Below are 21,073 nucleotides of genomic sequence, written 5' to 3' on the forward strand. Positions count from 1 at the left end.
CGGCCGATTGTCCAGTTTTTGCAGAGCGTTAGCAACTTCTTGTCGTTCTGGGGCATATCGTGGACAAAGGCACAGCAGGTGGTCAATATTTTGACCTTTATTTACAGGTTTATAGCAGAGATATAAGCTTCACTTCAACCGCTCTATGGGGTCGAAGTGAAGCGGAAGTTGAGGTCGACGTCCGCCAACTTCGCGAGGTTGCCGGAAGAGAGGTATTTATATCTTGTTTGCCTCTTGTATAATGAAGACTTCTGCAGTGTGACACCGCAATCATGCTAACTCGCGAGCGAGCCACCACTGACACGTCTGCATTGCGAGGTTCCTTATGTCACATAAGCCCCACAGTAATAAAATCAATCATTGTTATTAAACCCTACGTGCCAAAGCTTTAGAGAGGAATCGTTGGGGAAACATACTACATCATTACACGCACAAAAAGATACGAATAGTAAAAAAACTCTTGAATATGCAATAAATGCGGACAGAAGATACCATAGGCCCGAAAAGTAAAAGAAACCAAAATAGAACAAAAACGAAAGAATCCAAGGCATACTTGGGACAAAAACTCAGTGCCGTTTCACTATGTGAAGGTAGGTGACCAGTGAAGGTGTGTGTGGGCCCCTTAATGGCGAACTGTCTGTTGCTGTTCGTCAAACGCTCCATGCAGATAAATAGAAGGCGAGGCTCGGCTAGTCGCTCCTCCATGATGCTGAGACTCGGAAGATGGCGAGGCACCGGGGGTTATGCATACCGGGGCTATTGTTGAAAAACGCGGCCCTACAACTTCTACTAACGAATCCCGGCACGTGGAACAGACACGCGCCTCATCGCACTCCGAGCGCACACACTGCTTCAGCGTAGTCAGGGCAATCATTTGTTGGTTGCCGTCCCGCAGTGCAGTAATGGTTGATAGGTCACTCGAAAACCACAAGTGGTCACACACAGCAAAGGCCACACAAAATTGGTTCTCCACAAACTATCTCTGAAACCTGACCGTTGTTCCGGTGAGACGTTTCAAGTTTGTGTGATCGGGACCACATGGACGGTTCGCATTTCTTTCCGCCTCGCAGTTCTGCTGGGAAGCCCGCTTACGAGACCGCCACCACGGGAGGGCGGCCCACGTGAGTCAAAGTGTAGTATTCGTTCTTATCAGCTTAATATCTGATACGGGTTGTAATTGTACCAAATATATTAAACTTATTTTTATAATTTGGCGGAGTGCTCCAAGCCTGCTTCACCTCCGCGGCTGTTAGGCCTGGTATTGCACTATCTTCGGTATCGGCCCACGAATGTGCCGAAATTCTCGATCTACACGGCTCGACAGACGCACGAAATTTTTTCTAGAACCTAGCCATATACAGCGTCGCTGTAATAAGTACAGCAAGATACAAGAGTACGCTGTTGGGATGATTGTGGTTGGCTAAGCCCACAAACAATAAAGACACAGGCTTCATTCTTTAAATGTTCTAGGAAGGAATGAGTTGCGCAATGCAGAATTCTTGTAGAATGGGATACCAAATTTACGTTAGTGGCCAATGCGTGAGAAGATGTACTTGAGCGGAGAGACTAATTTTACAGTGCCTTGTTCTTATTAGCTTTTTCGGCCGTTTTCGTGGAAGGTCACTGGTACGACGGAAGTACGGCTTGAGGGAGGGAAGGCAAGGGAACGCGCCAAGGAAAAGGTGCATGATCTCGGGTCAACCGAGTTGCGAAGGGGAGCGTGGGTCCGTCGTGCCTGGTCTCTCGCGTAACGCCGTGGTGGGGTGGAGCGGAAGTGAGGAGGGGATCCACGGTCGCTCGTTACCTCGCTCCGTTTTTCGTTGCGGGAAAGCGAGTGAAAGAGCGCGTGCTTTCGGGCAAGCGAGCGGCGCTGACGAACAGGAGGGATAGGGAGAGGAGGCTGTCGCTCGCTCGTTCGTTAGTCGCACGCCTCACTGGCCGTCCGGTGGTGGCCAGCCCGTCGTGGACGATGCGGCATATGAGAATCCATACCGATCCTCTCCCACGAAAAATACACCGCAGACCTAGGCAAGGGCTCCATCGAACGCTGACGGCGCTGACGCCGACATGTCAAGGAGAGGAAGAAGTGGACGTGTTTGCTCCTGCAATGAAGGAACACTTGGAAAACGACGGGAGAAAACGGCACGTGCTCTAAGGCTACCGGGAAGAAGGGGAGGGGGGGGGATAAAGGGTTTCTGTGCCTGGATCATTCTTTCCTTTGAGCTATTCGCTCACATTGACAATATTCGTCCAGGGTTTCAGCTTAATATTTTTTTACTGTGATGTTTGACAATTTATGCAGTGGTGACGATTGCTGTGACAGGTGCTCTCGCTCGTTTTTAATGCCCCACGAACACACAGCTCGCTTTCCATGGCAGCCTAGCATAGCTGCGTTTCCTTTCAGCCGTTCAGGACTGTACTGTGTTGTCGAGGAAGCAGTTGCGTCTTTCGTGCAGAACGTTCCTGAGGTTCCCGATTCTTACATGATGAGGTCCAGTAGAGCAAAAGTAGGTATTCGCAATAAGAAAAAAGAGAGATAAATGGGTTGCTTTGTGAAACATACCGTGACGTTTTAGTAGATTAAAACAGCGAATTTAGAAAATGGGCGAAAATGTTTGCGTAGAGCTATGACCTAGACATGCGCGATACTTACAATATCACGTCGACATGATCGCTGCCGTGGTTTTCCCACTGAATTACAGAAAGAGTCGGTTCACTCCTTCTCAACTCAAGCATACAGACATCTGATTTCTTTCGTCGGAAGGTGCTTAGGCTATTATCGCAAATTTCTTGTTGAACAATCACATAGATTGATTTCCCATTTCCTCCCAAGTACGTACACATGAAAAGTCTGCAGTCTGATACCGCCCTGACTACACCTGAGCGTGACTTGAATTATTTGAGTCAGACGTAGCATGGCCGTCGACAGCATGCCATTAGCCACTGCAGGTATGTTTCATGAATATCGGCCTCTTAAATTCTTGAATGAATTGCACAGAATTCTAAGTTAGAGATACAGAAAGAGAGAATGGACAAGCAGTAGGGTTAACTGCAAACCCCCATTCGCTTCCCTGCTCTGCACAAGGGAAGGGGCATGCAAGGACGAAAGGACAGAAACGATGGCAGAGACCATTACTTGCGAGCGCACGTGGAGTTGTACTCAGAGCTTGCACAATGTCGTGAAGAGATCTTGATTTTAGAAACTGCAGGAATCTTCTCGTTGTTTTCGCAAGCCCACGCGAAAGCAAGAATATTTGCTGATAAAACGGGTCTTGAGCTCAGCCAGCTAAATCCTGCCTCGCGAAGGCGGCGCTGGACGTTGCGACGGGAACAGTTGCACAGAACCTGACAAGAGATTTATTTATTTATTTTATTTATTTATTTTCAATACCCTAAGGGCCCCGAGAGGCATTACATAGGGGGGGATACAATTCACACATGATACTTCGCTACCGCCACTGCGACACATGGGCGTTTTAAACATTACGGTTGGAACACGCAATCTGACATCACTGTTTAAGAACATACATCAGCTACATGAATGGGGCTTAACCGTGCAGGGGGGAGCAGTGGGAAGTAAAAAAAAAACAAGAACATCGGCTTGGTCTGTGTAACGGTTCGGAGACGATGCAACTATGCATTGTGCAGCCAAAACAACCTTTTTTTAACTCACACAAGAAAAAGCACCCATTGCTTCGACATTTTGGACCATAAATTATGTGAATGCATGACTTCTACAAAAAAGTCAGACACTTCTATACTACAAAAATAAATTATGCAGATGCGACGCACAGGTTGAAATCTATGTAAAGCGAAGTTTTCGTGAATTGGTTAATTGAATACCATAAAGTCACATATCTCGTTTCTGAGTCTTTGACGCAAAGAAACTCGCACACGTGTACTTTGACGCACCTGAGCTACACATTGTGACAAACATTACAATGGCTTGAATTGGTGAATCTGAATAACCTCAATATTATATGTAAATGCAAATTCTATTCATTATCGATGCGTGGCATCACAACAAATAACTGGATGCTGTTTCCACTATATGTACCGTCCGCTTATTGGCTAATTCGCCATTGTGGTAGGTGCCATAATACGGAAATCATCATCGTAATCACCACATGGCGACCATCTGAAGAGAGAGAGAGAGAGAGAGATGAAGAGGAAAGGAAGGGAGGTTAACCAGATATAAGTCTCAGGTTTGCTAGCCTACACTGGGGATGGGAGATAGGGGTTAGAAAGATGACAGAGAGGAAAACGCTAAAAAAACACGCACATACGCAGACACACACACACAAAAGGCGATCCAGTTAAAGACGTTCACAAAGGCCAGTAGATCGCGAAAAGCGCAATAGCGCTTGCGCGGCCATCTTCTTTGACGTTAGGTCCCTTCGATTGTATAGAATTCTTTCTTCCGATAGCGGGTGGTCGTCCAGTTGGTCAAGTTCGTAGCGAAGCCATTCTCTCTATGGACTGTACAGCGGGCAGGTGCGCAAAATATGCTCAATGGATTCTTCATGGCCGCAGTGGTTACAGGTTGCGGTGTCGGTCATCTTAAAAGGGGGTCATTCCATTGTGACATAGTGCACTGCCAAGCAAGCAGGCGGAGTTTCCGTGCTGCGTCGGTTCTAGAAAGTGGAATTTGTACGTGCTGCTCCTCAGTATGGGCTGAACGGGCAGCTTGATCGGCCCGTACGCTGCCGATAGTCCCGTAGTAACTTGTAAGCCATTGGAAAGATATTTTATGCCATGCATCACTTATATGGTGCAACGTCTCTGCAATGTGAAATATTAGCTGTTCGTGCGGTCCGCGTCGTGAAGGTGACAGTAGAGACGACCATCTGAAAAAGCTAGTTGGTGTTGGCACGAGAGAAACATACTTGCGTTCGTAGTCAAATGGTTAGAGCACTGCCGCGCCGAGGTTCGAATCCTGCCGCCGGACACGCTTCTTTTAAGAGTGAAGTTTAACCCAGTCGGCGAGAGCCGGACCGATTGACTGAGCGAGGCAAAAGTATGGGTCGATGGGAAAAGAAAGCTTTGCTTTTAAATTTGAGATTGTCGTGTAATCTCTGTTTGTTGGAGCAAACTTAATAGTCACTGCTGATGACAGCCCAACGGCATCTGGCAGGCATTGACATGAAGGGTTCACAGATCGCTCGTTTTACGAGTACCAATATGCCGTTGCTTGTTTCGGGCTCTTACAGGCAGAACACCTGTGACATTACGAAATCGCGCGCATACTCGTAGGATCGGCGCAAATATGCCAAGAACATAAATACTGCGAGATTACTAAGCTGTTGAAAAGAAATATCATCGTCAAAGTATAGGTGCTGTCTAAGTCCACCCTTATTCGACGGCTTTCTCTGGGTTTCTGAAATAGATCTCGTACGCTCTGCTTTGCATGGTGCACACGCAAAAAGCGAGTCGAGAGCCGTAAACGCGTTAGAGGCTCCATGTTTTATATACCACCTATTGGAATCGTAGTACATTTCATCCGTTGCAGAGAAAGGAAGACGAATGGCGTCATCGTTAGAAACCTTGTCCAGTACCAAACACGTGAAGACCGTTTCTCCTTCTGCGCCTCTATACGGCGAATCCTAAATCCTGCCGACCGAGTGACTTCTGAGTTTTGACGCTACAGCGCGTAGCGCTAACCAGATCCGTTTCCTGAGCGTATGCATCCCCGTGAAAAAGAAAAAGGTTCACAGAAAAACTGAGACTTGAAATAATGAACAGGGATCGAGCAAATGGAGTCTCTGCAGTCAAGATCCCAAGAAGAACATTCGGTGGGACTTCAAAAGGGGGAAGTAGACCCTACCAAAGAGAAGCCCTCGTGAAATAACTTAGGCTCAAGGTACATCGCTCGGTGTACCAGAGTTTAGATATGTCTTTGCAAATGGTAACTAAACAAGAGCAGCGTTCTTCGCAAACAAGAATGAATCTGTTTTAACCGTTCACCAAAGCGGGCGGGATCCGCACTTTTTTTTTTCATCGGGTCCACCAATGAAATCCGTACACGTTTGTTTCGGCTAGTTGGTGCGGCAGTGCAAGTACGCACAGCCCCGTCAGAAGAAAACACAGCAAGGAACAAAAAAGGAAGGTCTCCTTCCTCTCTATTTTAATGCGGACAGCCATCTCTACCTACTTCAGCCGTTTTGAGCATATCTACCTATATCCCTATTTATTTTTCTAGCTGCTTACGCCGTCTCAGTGATCTAAGTTATCTACCCGCTTGAGCCACTAGGTAAGGTGTTACTGGTCTTGATGACGTCCTGGTCATTGCATGTCATCATTACGACTTCGTGATGTTTTACTCTTATCATGCCATCGCCATCACGCATTGTAGCCCCATTTAATGGCCCTAGCTTAATACCTTGGGGCACGAGGTATGGGCTTCTCGTCGTGATGGCTTCATGGTCCTCGTCCCTGGCACTTTGTCCAATGAGCTCATTGTCTCCGAGCTTTGTCATCCAACACTGGTCATGCCGTTGTCGTCATGCCTTCATCGTCATATAGTCTTCATGCATTCGTTGTCAAACCGCCACAGTAATGTCATCGTGGTCGTCCGTTGGTCGTCATTCCAGCTTCGTGATCTGCCTGTCGTCAAACTGTCGTCTTCACGTTTTCCACTCCAATCCAGTGATCCAATTTGTCTAATAGCTTGCTTCACTAGACATGTGTTCGAGTCGTCATGCTGTCGTGTTACATCGTCCTCATTCAAGCGTTGTCATCCAACTCTCGTCATGCCATCGTCTCCACGCGATAGCTGCAACACATTTGTCAGCATACCGCCTTCGTCGTTTCATCGACGTCAATATTTCTTGACCATATCACTGTAATCATATATTTAATCATTGTCGTCATCGTCAGATATTAGATGTCATTGTAATGCAGTCGTGGTCGTGCTATCATCGTCACTGCAGCTGTTTCGTCCGATTCTTGTCCTGTCGTCGTTGACAGGCCACCATGGCCTTACAGGTTTCATGATACAGTCATCTTCACGTCATTGTTACTTATACAATCGAAGTTATTAATTTGTCCTCATGCCGCTGTCATGCCGTACTTATGTGTGCATAGTCATCATGTATTACTTGTCATACTGTGGTCAGGATCCCGTCCAGATGGTTCCATCGTCATCACTGTAACTCCGACATCTGATTCTTATCGTGCCGTGGTTTACATGTCATAGCCGTCATTCTATCGCTATCCCGCTGTCGTTTGACTACCGTCACAGCTTCAGTATCATGCCATTGTCGTCATGCCTTCATCGTCAGGCTACCTTCTTCAATTTATCGACGTCAATACTTGTTCGTCATTCCCTCGCACTCCTGCTGTCGTAGCTCAATCATGATTATGCCACAGTTATCATGTCATCCTCTTCCTTGTGCCGTCGTCACACATACGCTATCATGCATCCTTTGTCAGACCGTCGTCATCATGCCGTCTTGGTCGGGTCATCGCCGTTCTCTACCTGTATACCTGCTATAAAAAGTACAATAATTTGTTGATTGCTTCTAAGTGTAAAGCCCGGGGTAACGCATGGAACAGCGATGGCAAATCCGGCAATGATACTGGAATGACGATAACACGATAGTTCATGTGTCCCCGACCTGCGATCTCATACTCATCCAGGACACCTGGGTGCCTTTTTTATCCAGGCAATAGAACATCATATAACATGAGAAAAGCTCAATAAATGCCTCAACAATTTCCGTAAGTACAACTGAAAGCTAGGCGTGGCCTGCAGGAAAAGTGCGATTTGTGTTCTGAACTTGAACTGGACAGAACAAAAAATACCTAAACACCGGAAACGAGAATATTATTAGGTGTGTTGTCCTTACATGTATACAGGGCCTCGAAGCCTTTATAACCCATGACGAAAACGTTTCAGATATGTGTGGCAAGGAGATTTTATTTGCATTTTTTCAGCGCTACCTTTAAGGCATTATTTTCCCTTGCTCTGGCACTTCTAAAAGGCAGATAACCTGACGTTGAGTGCACTGTGACTGCACGAAAATATGCTTTCCGTCACGTACCACGATGCTTGTTAAGAAAAAAATCAAATTATTCGATAGAACAAAACTTGGTACTCCGCAAATAAACAAAACGCTTTCCTTCTTTTTTCTCATTTCTATAACGTGCACAGATGTGTGAACAAGCGCCCGATGATGCTCGCGGGACTCAGCATCGCATAAGCAAAAGAGACATGCACCACATTGTGCGTTCTAGTTTAATTTTCATCATAGAAATGTTGGCTGTAAATAGCACCTGTGTAGTCCAATCAACTATCGGAAGCGGCACAACGAACCTTCATTAAAAGGTTTTCATAGATTCGTTTCTTTTCAAGTACGTGCAAGGCGAATCTATTTATGAAGTTTGACGTTACGTTTTTTTTCCCTTGAAGAGCAAGAAGTCTGTCCTGCAAATAAAAAAAAAATACTTTCTTTAGCTCATCCGTGCCACGAACGTTTGGCGGTGTCTAGCTTTTGATGCCTTGACAATGAGAAATTGAAATTTTTAAAATTAAATTATCGGGTTTTACGTGACAAAAGCACTTTCTTATTATAAGGAACGCCGTAGTGGAGGACTCCGGAAATTTCTACCTCCTGGGGTTCTTTAACGTGCACCTAAATCTAAGCACACGGGTGTTTTCGCATTTCACCCCCATGGAAATGCGGCCGCCATGGCAGGAATTTGATCCCGCGACCTCGTCCTCAGCGGCCTAACACCATAGCCACTGAGCAACCACGGAGGTTAATGAGAAATCGCGCAAAACATTCAAGCAGGCCACTTGGGTCGCGTGGAATACGAGGACTGGTTGGAAACGTTGCGTATCATACGAAAACCGACATGGAGAAAAAAGCTGGGATATGGAGAAAAAAATGGCGTGATGCTTCGAAAAAGGACTTCTTTTCTTGTATTTCACTGATTTCGTTTTCGAGCCAGTCGTTCTTGTCGTCGAAGCACATGTGTGCTATCAGTTCAAATCCCTGACAAATAGAAACTCATCAGCAGTGCTTCACTGCTGCGCTATTTTTACATCAGATATAAAAACAACACGAGGGATGTTCAGTAAAAAAAACACGTTTTATTTTTCAGGAATAAGAAACTTCATTTTACCCGCCGTGGTTGTTCAGTGGCTATGGTGTTGGGCTGCTGAGCACGACGTCGCGGGATCGAAATCCGGCCACGGCGGCCGCATTTCGATGTGGGCGAAATGCGAAAACACCCGTGTACTTAGATTTAGGTGCACGTTAAAGAACCCCAGGTGGTCGAAATTTCCAGAGTCCTCCACTACGGCGTGCCTCATAATCAGAAAGTGGTTTTGGCACGTAAAACTCCATAACTTAAACGTCATTCTGTTTACTGCACTATCATCATCATCAGCGTAACTTATGTCCATTACTGAACGAAGACGCCTCCCAGTGATCTACAATTACCCCTGTCTTACGCTAGCTGGTTCAAACTTGCACCTGAAAATTTTCTAACTTCCTCAACCCACCTAATTTGCTGCCATCCCTGCCAGCGCTTGCTTCCTTAGGCACCCATTATGTAACTCCACATTAAATGGCTCTCCATTTTTTCCTCTTATTGTCAAATAGGATATCGGCTATCCATGTCTGTTCTCTGATCCTCACAGCTCTCTTCCTGTTTTTTAATTTTACGTCTGAACTTTTTCATTCTGTCAGTCTTTGCATAGTTCTTAACTTTCTCTCGAGCTCCCTTGTTATCCTCAAAGCTTCTGCCCCATATGTTAGCACCGGTAGAATGCAATGATTCCATAGTTTCATTTTTTTCCAGTGAGAAGCGTAAGCTGGAAGTCAGGATTTGGTAATGCTTGCCATTTGAATCCATTTTTATTCTTGTGTACATTTCCTTCTCATGGTCAATGTCGCCTGTGATAAATTTTCCCAAATAAGCGTACCCCTGTAGAGCAGCCTCTAGAGGCTGACCCGCCATCATGAATTGTTGTTTTCTTGCCAAGCTAGTGAACATTACCTTCCTCTTCTGCACATTAATCTTCAACTGACTCTTCTACTTTCTCGCCAAATTCCTTAATCATTCATTTTCATTCATCTGCAGTGTTTCTGAACAGGACAATATCCTCTGCAAACCTAAGGTTGCGAGATGTTCACCGCTGCTCTTCTCCTAATATTTCGCAGTCTAACACTGCGCCATGCTGTTACACAAAGGAAAAAAATCAACAGAGCCCTCGAAACCTTACTATAAAACAAGTTTAGACACGTGAAAATGATCTTATTCAAGTCATCCCCATTGAAACTGGAGTACTTATCCCAACGTATCACCAGTGTATGGGTGCCACTATCACAGAAAGATTTTGGCTTGCGTCGCTGCCATGAACGAACCCCCTACTTGGCCTAATCATCACACGTGAAATCTTGGCCTGCCAGAAACTGTTCTTGTGGCCCAAACAAATTATGATCACTTGGATTGAGATAGGAACAGTATGGTGGATGTGAAAGTTACCCCGCCCCTCCCTCAAGCGAGATAGGGCTACCGCAGATTGCACCTTGTTCTGTATGCTGGCCCGTATGGCCGTGACTTATAAATGTTTAGGGATTCATGCAACTGCTAGTCTTTCATGGCAGCTGCAGGTCAGTTGTATTGTTAACAATGCTAACCACATGGTTGGTTCCATGCGGCGTTGCCTTTCTATAGATCTCTCTTGATTTGAGATTATAGTCTACAAAACCATAGTGCTATGGGAATTATAATACGCATGCTCGGTGTGGGCCCCGGGTCTCGAAAGCCTTACTAATCAATAAGAATCGGTACAGAATCGCAGCACCCGTTTTATATTATGCAACTTCTCCCACACTGCTAGCTTAACCCCTATGAAAAGTACCTTGAACCTTCCCAGTCTTTCCCTCCGTAGAAAAGCTCTCATGAATGCAAACCTTCCACAACATTTATTACCACAATTATGAGCTGAAAGAGGATCTTCTTTCCGAGTCATTATCCATATAACCTCGCACAGCTTATCGCCATAAGGTACGCATCACACACTGCATCATCAATCTGCCAAAGATGGCTAGCGATTGGTACCACCTTCCCAACTCTGTTGCCGATATGTCTGACACGTTTTTACGCCGCTTAAAACTACGTGTTTGCCTAATCTGCCTTTTTGCTAATCTGACTTGCATTTCGCCTAAATTTACGCTTTTTCGTTGCTCTATACTTCTGTTTTCTCTTGCGCCAAAGACGGCTAGCGAGTGGAACCACCTACCCAACTCTGTTTCCGTTCTCCCCGACACGTGTTTATTTAAAAATTCTCCTAAAAACTCTGTGTTTGCCTAATATGCATTGTTCCAATGTCATTTTGCATTTCTCCTAAACCTACGCTTTTTCGTTGCAGTGTACCGTATTCTTTCTTCTTGCTGCATTATGACTTTACTTATTTTATTCCACTACCATCTTTAACGCCCCCTGGGCCTTGAAGGCATTATATTAAATAAATAAATAAATAGGGTTCGGGAAGTTCATCGATAAGGCATTGTAATTCGGTTCTCTGAAGTTCCTATTTGAAAGTGATGTAAAATGATTGCTACCAACTTATTAAAGAGCAAAGCTCGGACAACACCCGCTTCAAGAGAAGGTCAGAGCTTGAATTGCTGGCAAGGCAACACCTTTATCTAGTGGGCCACACCACCCGACGAGTCGAGAGCATCTTCGCCGTCTCCGAAATATCGCACATTATTTAGGAAGGTTCGCCTGCGCAAATTCTAAGTGTATTTCCTGAACACGGAACACTTCTGGTCTTAGTTTAAATAGAACTTTTTGGGTACATCTAGATAGTGAAAAAGTAGCCAACATTTCACTGCAAGATTAGTGTGTCCTTAAGCCGAAGAGGTTAGTGCCGTGTGTATAATATGGGAAAGCTAACTTACAGAACGATTTTCAGGCCCCGTCATGCGCGGTTTCCCTTTTTGGAATGGTGGAGAGATTCTTGCCGCTCTTAAGGCACTCTTGTCGTGTTTTACAGGGAGTCACGCTCATTACCTCTTGCGGGGAACTGGACACCCACTGTCCGCCGTGATAGCTCGCCTCGAAAGACGAGACCTTGGATCCCACTTGGCCAGTGGTCGCTAGGCTCGCCTCAACCTCTAATCTGCACTGGTGCCTACCAGCGCTACTACAGCGCTTTGGTTTGGTCGACTTCAGGGATGGTAGGGTATCGTTGGCTACTCCCACCATAGGGGCTTGTGGTGGCGCGTCTTCTCCGGTGTCTCGTTATGCACTACGTGAAATTATGGGAAGTTTTCTTTTACAACGCCGGAAAAATTGATTACTTTGTCTGTGCCACCTCTCTTCTGGCAGCGGTCAGGAAATGCGGGAAAAGAACTATCCACAAAAGTATCTTCTTTCCGAGAGAAACACCAGCCACCTACCGTGGAGCCCAACAAGGGGATGCCGCACGACTTGTAAGAAACAAATCCTCCGGATGCCAACTATACATTTTCTCTATAACCATATATGTACAACAAAGGTTAGCTGCTCCACACAAAGTAAAGCCACAACGCCGTGATAATAAGAAGTAAGAGGAAGTGAAGGGAAGACAGGAAAAATTGAAAGCTTATATATATATATATATATATATATATATATATATATATATATATATATATATATATATATATATATATATATATATAAAGAGAGAGATTGAGCGACGAAGATTTGCGAAGAGAATTTCTCTCGCCTGAGTCAGTTCGCCGGTGCGGCTGCCGTCTACGTGAAGCAAAGGCAAAATGGATTTGTTGCTTCCGCCAGCAGACTTAAGGCTCAATCACTCAGCGTCGGCTCAACCCCAGGAATCCGCTTTTCCCCGGACACGGCCAATCTCCACAAGGCTACACGAGGGAGGCTCTAACCCCAACGCTCTCGGATCCGTGGTGTCGCAACACATGAAACGTCTGCGGAGGCGGGCGCCCGGGCGTGGCTTTTAATTCATTGTTGTACCCTTTCTTTTTTTTCAGCTCTGTGTCCTGTCCTGGCGTTCTTTTTTCACAATAATTGTCACGCATCATGCGAGAGGCTTTGATGGATTTGTGGTCAGATGGCTTCAAAACACAGAAATAGACGGTCAGGCTGAGCAGTTGCCGACGCACACAGCCAGGCTAGGCCAACCTACAAAAACATCAATACAAAAAATAAGAGTTTGTTGCTGCATTCAGTGTTTCAAAGACACCATTCATTCGTATCGCATCGACTGGTGCTTGCCACGGAGTTATCCTAATTTAGCGCGTACTTATACGAGTCGCTGCACACATTGGGTTACTCACATACGGACGCCTAGCTTTTCGCTTTTGACGGTGACTGGGAAAGGGGGCTGGGGGATCAGCATTCCATTGCATTCGCCATTTTGCCTCACGCCATTCGTTCATGTCGCATTAGTTACCCACTGCAAATGAAATCCAATGGAAAGGAGTAAGTGCGCACTTACCCTAACAAATCTGGCGCTATTTCTCGCAACTAAATGCAAAGAACGGGTGTGCGGTGTTGAAATTGTTCATTGTCTACCGACGCTGCAGTGGACGAACCACGTGCCGTCATCAGCGCCCCTTAGTTCGGCCTAAAGTGACTTCTGATGCCCCTCGCAAATTCTGCGGTTCTAAATGCAAAAAAAAAAAAACAATTTAATGCTTAGGCACGCTGTAGTGGGGGACTCCTGACTACTTTTGAACCCGCCTGGGGTTTTTTTAACGTGCTGTCAATGTACGGCAAAAGGACGTTTTTCGCATTGCGCCCCCATTGAAATGGAGTCGCTGTGGGGAAGATTTAATCCGGAGACCTTGGGGAATGCAGCGCAACACCAAAGCCGCTAACGCCACCACGCCCAGTCTGGGCACATATGTACCAGCCACGTCGCTTGCTGATTTTCTGCAAAAAAAATACTTTTCTGTCAGCGAAGATTTAAGTTATGATTATACCAATCTCTGTTTAAGAGGGTGTTTTGGTGCACGATTTCCCCTCTTGTCTACAGTTTACTTCATCGTCATTTGTCTCGACAATATTAAAAAAATAGGTACATTAAAAAGTATTTTGCTAACAGCATCGAAGGATTAGAGTGATTCTATGAACTTTGGGTAAATAAGGAGAATTCTTGCTTCTACTTCACACTTTTTTATGGACAACGTTAACTTCTGTGCTCGCCCTGTTTCTAAATGCACTTTTGTTCCTGTATAGCTAAAAAGTAACTCCATGATAACTCAACGCTGTGCTTGAGGAAAGGTCCTGGAGGGGAGGCGCAGTTGAACACGGACGCCACGTCGTCATCCACACTTTTCGACTCAATGTAGGCGTGTAGTTGTTCTACAGCTCCTTTCTCTGTGTTGACCGCAAGCGTGTTGTGAAAGGAAAAGTTCTGGTCGTGTGCTAGACCTAGTTGTGCCTGTATTTATTGATCGCAGAGGAAGTCAGCTGCCGAGCAGAGCCCGCCGCTTTGTTCTTGTTGTCTGCCAAGCCGACCTTCGTGATGAGCTCAATCATGGCTGGTACGTAGACGGAGGAGGAGTCTGCCAGCCATTCGACAAGTGTCGCAGGTGTTGTTTGCATCCGAGCGCATCGGACGACTCACCACCGGTTAAGGAGGATGGTAGCGTTTCTACTCGCGTTCGGTCTGCAACGGTGTGAGCATTAGCCTCCCACCAGGTATAGACAAGCCCACGTCAACTTATTTTGGATACGCAAGCACTTGTGTTTCCCCTGCCGAAACAAGGCAGAGTCACACAGGCACGCGCACGCACGCACCTACCTGCACCGCGCTCACGTTTCCGCGTTCCTTCAATTCAAGCAAAGTGATCGACAAAGGCTGCACAAGCGATGTCCCCTCGGCCAGCGTTTCGATAATGGGACTTACCTTCGCCAAAGCCGCAACAGCCACTCGGTGGAAACGGGCTGCTGTGAAATTGTGTTCCTTCGAGGAGTTTGATTAGCCTACTATCCGCAATCTGCACTGGTAAATTACAAAGACTGTGCAGAGCAGAATGACGGAAGAGTTAATGTCAGAAGTGAGTGTGCCTAATTGTATTAGCGAGGAAAGGAGAAGGGATTCGTAGGGGAAGCGAGTTGCTTTTGATTTTTTCAAACTGGGAAAAAAAAAGAATCTTCCCTTATGAACAGGCCTTCTCAATCGTAGTGGCTTTAGCAGACAGCTTTAGCAGAGCGTTTACGGTCCGCTCCGCTCAGTCCGGCCTATATAATTTGCACACAACCGCTCAACAGAACGCCACCGGGAACACTGAGCGGAGCGTCAGGGTGCGTCTCGTTATTTTCGTTATCGTTTTACAGCCAAGCTGAGAGCACGTCAGTGGCGTCTCTGGAAGACGCGCTTGCTAGATAAGCGAAATCAATGCATTTTATGCAGCCAACGGTGCATGCGTGCGTGTGGGCGCGTGTGCGTGTGTGAGACACACACTGAGTAGCGTCAATGAACGTGTATCGGTCGACTTGTATAGAACCTAATACTTTTCAATGAACATCTTCACTACTTGCTCAATCGACGTCGGTGGATTTGTGGTTATGGCGATGTACAAGTGAACGCAATGTCATGGGTTCCATTCCCGGCTGCGGCGGCCACATTAAAATGGAGGCAAAGCACAATAGCACCCGTGTAGCGTTTTTTTTAATGCGCAGTTAGGAAACAGACGAGGAGAAGGAATAAACTTTTATTGTACAACCAGTACATTATGATGGCTGGGCCTAAGCCTCCCATGATGGGACGTCGAGGGCTTGCCTCGCTGCCGCCTCACGGGCGTGCTGGGTCGACCAGGTTTGGTCGTCGAGGGCGGAGCTCTGCAGACCCTCATGCAACCTCTACGAGAGAGTCGTGGCGTTAGTCTGTGTGTACTGTGCGGGGCACTCCCACAGCATATGCGGAAGCGTAGCCGGGTGAATGCCACAGCACTGGGAGTTGGGGGTAGTGTAGACGTCTGGAAATATGAGGTGGAGGCGGGCGGGTGAAGGGTACGTGTTTGTTTGTAGCAGACGCAGGGTGGTAGCCTGCGCCCGGCTGAACTTGGGGTGAGGCGGGGGGAGTGTTCGGTGACTAAGGTCAAAGGCCTTAACGAGATCGTTATAAGTTGTCAGATTGCCCCTGGTGTCCAACTCATCTTCAGTGACTCCGGCGCGGTTGACTAGGCCTCGCGCAATGGAGGGGGTGACCTCGTTGAGATTTGGGAGGTGTGGGTGGACAGGGCCCGCATGGGCAGGGATCCATGTTAGGGAGATTATGCTGTCTTTAGAGTGTGGTGCCTGGCAGAGGATGCGAACATTATTCCGTAGTTTTCTAGTACAGCGTCAATTATGGTGCACCTTGCAGCTTATAAAGACAAGCCGCGCAATTTATTTTGAGCGAAAAATTTTCACACTGCCGTGCAATCGAGCAACAGCCCAGCCTTATGGATATTTATCGCATGTCGTCACAGCATAAGCAAAGTCTAGAATGAGCGATCTCGTTATTTTAGGTTTACAAATGGAAAGTCGTAAAAACAAATGCAATATACAAGGTAAAGATATTACCACACCCTCTTTAATATGTAATATTTCACTGATTGCACACAAAGTTGATAAATGCCCGCAGTATCTCCTGACTATTGACAGTGAGCCTACCTCCGACTGCCTCAACGGGTTTTACTTGGAAGCAAAAAATAATTATGTGTTAGGGTTGCCTTCATTTGAGCCACAATTCCATCTTTTCCATTACCTGAAAGAAAGTAAAGTTTCTTCATGCTCAGGATTGTTTAAGTGCAAAAGTGCTATTGAGACTAACAACTTTTGCTTGAGAGACACTAAAAACGTTTTCAGACATGCAGGCAAAGAAAACTGAACACATACTTGCATTTCCTTCAAACCAGCAGACGTTGTTGTTAAGGTATTCTTTTTCAGTGACTTGCTCCACGCCGTAAACTTGATGACGCAAGCAGAGCTTTCGCGGCGTTTGAACCGTGAAGATAATTGTCCGCATATCCATCTTTATGGGAGGGCCTACATGCCCTCTGCAATGAAGCAGGTGTGCGAAACCTTTGTCGTTAAGTTTACGCATCAAGCCATGCGCACGCCGAAGATTGTATTTGTATACCGTGCACCGAAACGAAGAAAGACCGAGCGCTGAATGCCCACAGGTTCAAAATTTTTGCTGTAGGTGGCGCCCAGGAGTGGCTCTACAGCTCCCTCTGACTGTGTCCTGGCGGTCTACAGAGAGCGGCATGATGTGACTTCCACGCCCGCGAAAAAAAAAAGGCAATGCAATCAAAGGTGGTGCGTTTCGATACCATTTAGATCATAACAAATTGAAATATTTTGGATGAAAAAACGATATCGAGAATGAAACCACTAGAAATCTTCGTCTTTACTCATTCCAAAGCATTAGTTATCAGTGCTTCATGGTTCATGCATGGAAACACGATTGAATTCTAAAGCATTTCATCTGCATACTCTTCCTTGCAGTAACTCACCAAATTGCACGAATAACTGAGCGGGTTCTGAGTTATTAATTTTCGTTACGATCTTCGAAGTTTTCAGCATAACTGGCTGCTTTAATGAAAACACAAAAGAAAAAAAGAAACAGAATGCGACATAGTTGACGCGTATTTGATAAAGACGGCCGGTGACAAGTGTGTCAGTTGTCTCTCTTTGGCGTTGCAAGAAAAAGAAGTGACATTTCTTTCGAGGAATCCAGGAACGGGAACTGATTGATCATACAATCCTTTGTGTAAACTGTAAGATGATGTGTGCATGATGTACCACATGCGAAGTGCATAAATGGATAATCGTTTGAAATGTGATCCTTTCGTCTTCGTCTTTAGCACGCTTTTATTAAAACGGCAAAATTAGCTGTTTCCTCATTCATACAATGAACATTGAATTATGGCGGTAATGCGTTTGGCATTAGGTTTCAGCTTCACCGTAGGAACTTCGATAAAGCGCCATGGAAGCGGAACAAACTATATGGAAGCATTTTCTTTTTTTTTGTATATACTTCCATTTAAATGAATTGAGCAGGCAGTAAGTCTGTTTGGTTTTATGCCTGCCTATGAGGTAACGAAAGTAATGTATCTGCGAGCGATACCTGCTTCTGAAACGTTAAATCAGCGTGATGGGATGGTCTTCTTATGGAAGGTGTTTGCTAAACCGGGCCTCTTTTCTCAAAAAGAGGGAAACAACGGACAAACGTATATTTCTTCAATAAATGTGCTACATATTGACGGAAAGCGGTTGTGTGCGTGTATACATTATTCCTAAAATGATTACCATGCAGGGATAAAGCTGTGTGCCGCATAGTTGATTAGGAGGCAAGATTGAGCCCTAATTGCTGCTCCTAATGATGGTGCGCAGTGGTGGTTTTCTATGGCCTAATCAAAAGAAGCAAGGTCTGAAGGAAGCTTTCTTTTGTGTTGCAGCAGCACAAAGGAAAGGAATAAAGTAAATTCAATCGCTTCACCATTAGTGGCGTCTCTGATCTCACGCAAGGCACTGAAAAGCTACACAGTCCTTTGTACTTTATGCGTCCCGGCTTTCTTAAAGAGTGATAACGTTGGTGCCAGCTGCATTCAATGGTGAGCTCAGAAACTTGAGTCATTGTTTCTAGAACAAAGCTCCGGCTGACTACTGCGAAAGATCCAGCGCCGAAGAAAGACGAGAACGACAAGAGAAAAAACAAGTGCTTGGCCCTTCTCATGGTTGATCCCGTATTTGTTCTGCGCCAATAATTCCTGCTATCAGGAATTAAGAATTGCAACGAAAATAAAACCCAATAAGCACTGACTCCTAAATGCATATATATATATATATATATTGTAAGCGCTATTAACATACTTCGTCGCTTTCATTTGTACACAGCCATCATCTTCTTCGACTTCTTCGCGCATGAGCTAGAGTGTTGCCTTTCTTGGAATAAACAGCGCTGGACAACTTGATCGGTGTCGGCATTATAAAGTGATGGAGGTACGTCAGGACTCCGACGTCCTCTGGCGTTTCCGTGCTCCCTGGAGCTCCATTCCGGTGACCGCCTGCGCCCAGCTACCCCTACAACGGTGGACACTTCAAACCCCGGCCCCTCCGGCGCCTCTAACCCTACCACACAGATGACCCCGCCTGCGGCGCCCTCTTGGACTGTGACGAGCCCTCAGCGCGATCCCCTTGTCTTTGCGGGACTCCGCGGTGATGACGTTGACGATCGCATCGACCACTACGACCGTATGATTTCTTGCAACAAGTGGAACGGCACCCAGAAACTGAGGTACGTCGCATTCTACTTGACCGGAGTTGCCAAGACGTGGTATTTCAACCACGAATCCGATATCGCGGATTGGTCCACATTTACGTCCAAGCTGCTGCAAATCTTCGCTTTCTCGTCTGGCCATGCTGAAGTCGCCAAACAGAAGCTGGGAACGCGCCTCCAACTTCCACAAGAGTCTTACACCTCATACATAGAGGATGTCATGGCTCTGTGCCGCCGTGCGTTCCTAGCATGACGGAAGCCGAACGCGTTCGACACATCTTAAAAGGCATTGGGTCTGTCGCGTTCAACGCCTTAATTGTGCAAAATCTGGCTTCTGTCCAAGACATCACTTCCGCGTTTCAACGCCTAGACGAGCTGCAATCTATTCGTCTTCCACATGACGGCAGGGATCCTCAGGTTCCCAATTCTCTAGATCTACGTGCTCTGATCCACACCATCATCCGCGAAGAGCTTCAACTACAAGACCTAAGGCGCCCACCTGCTGCCTGCGCCCCAACCCCCCCCTTCGACTTGCGCGAGGTCGCAAAGCAAGAGTTGACAGCAATGACTACACCCACGACGCATCTTGCTCCGGTAGCGCGCCCCATACCTACCTACGCGGATGTTGCTTCGCTACCCACACCTAACGTGACCTCCGTGCCTACTGACGTCCGTGCCTATGACCATTTGGCTTCGATGGGAACCAGAGCACTAGCTCCGCCAACCTACCCTCAGTGGTGTCCACCTCGTCCTGTTTGTTTTTACTGTGGTATACGCGGCCATATATCTCGCTTCTGCCGCCGTCACCAGCAGGACGAAAGACGAAGATATGCAGAGGACGAGAGACACCGCACTCGCCGACCACATGCCCACTATCCCGCATCGTACTCGTTCCCTCAACACCGTTCTCCGTCTCCTCCAGCTGCTCCCAATCTGCCTCATAGTTCTCGTTCGGCCAGACCTCATTTTTTATCGCCTTATCGGCGCTCTACATCACCGCTTCGCCGTACTTCCCTTCCAATCTTGTCGACCAGCACTCGAAAAACTAACTGTTGCAATTTTTGGAGGGGAAACTGCTTCTTATCGGTTTTCAAAAATTCCTCCTTTTGCCCGGCTAACATGCTTTCTGTAACTGTGGAAGGCGTTCCCCCGTCGGCTCTCATCGATACCGGAGCCGCCGTTTCTGTTCTTCGTTATGATCTGTGTTCCTGGCTCCGGAAAGTCAAAACGTCTTACCTTGGACCTATTTTGCGTGGTGCTAATAATGGCTAGCTTCCCACGCTAAGGGTGCCGCACTCGCCACGCACCTTCTTAAACGTTTCCTTGTCTCCAGAGCCGCTCGAGTCCACTCGATTCAAACTACACAATGTCCGCGCATCCTTGGGCGATCAGAACGCACGTGATCTGCGCCTGGCTGGCTGAAAAAGGGGCTTTGTTTCACCACAGAGCTGCATGCCTCCGTAAGGTGCCTGGTGTAATCTCGCGCGGACGCCATCCTCTCGGTGAGCGCGGACAATATCTTATATTCCCTCATCTTTTAAAATATTCCATACTTAAAAGCATTTCTGTCGCAAACCAGACTTAGTTCAAGAAAATTTTCCATGTCCCAATAATTCCTCTTGTCGTATTCGAGTGCTGATTGCCATGTTTTCGGTTGTTAACGAAACTCTTTGCCAAGTCTAAATTCATTAAGGAAGCTTTTCGCGTGGATATGCCTTCCAACCACTCGGAACATGATCGTGGACAACATCAGCCTCTTTCCGGGTAAGTACGAGGCTCTGGACAGGAGCTATGGCACTTCAATGTAACATGGGGCCCGACGGA

At 46.5% G+C, this 21,073-nt stretch overlaps 1 non-coding gene across 1 annotated transcript; it reads left to right on the forward strand.

Moving 5' to 3' along the window:
- Nucleotides 1-1,095: 1,095 nt before the first annotated feature.
- LOC142586498 (U2 spliceosomal RNA) lies at nucleotides 1,096-1,292 on the forward strand. The gene has a single exon (XR_012829247.1). It is a non-coding gene; the product is annotated as a U2 spliceosomal RNA (small nuclear RNA).
- The last annotated feature ends 19,781 nt before the right edge of the window (nucleotides 1,293-21,073 follow it).

This window comes from Dermacentor variabilis, chromosome 6 (assembly GCF_050947875.1).
Source record: "Dermacentor variabilis isolate Ectoservices chromosome 6, ASM5094787v1, whole genome shotgun sequence".
Classification (NCBI taxonomy): domain Eukaryota; kingdom Metazoa; phylum Arthropoda; class Arachnida; order Ixodida; family Ixodidae; genus Dermacentor; species Dermacentor variabilis.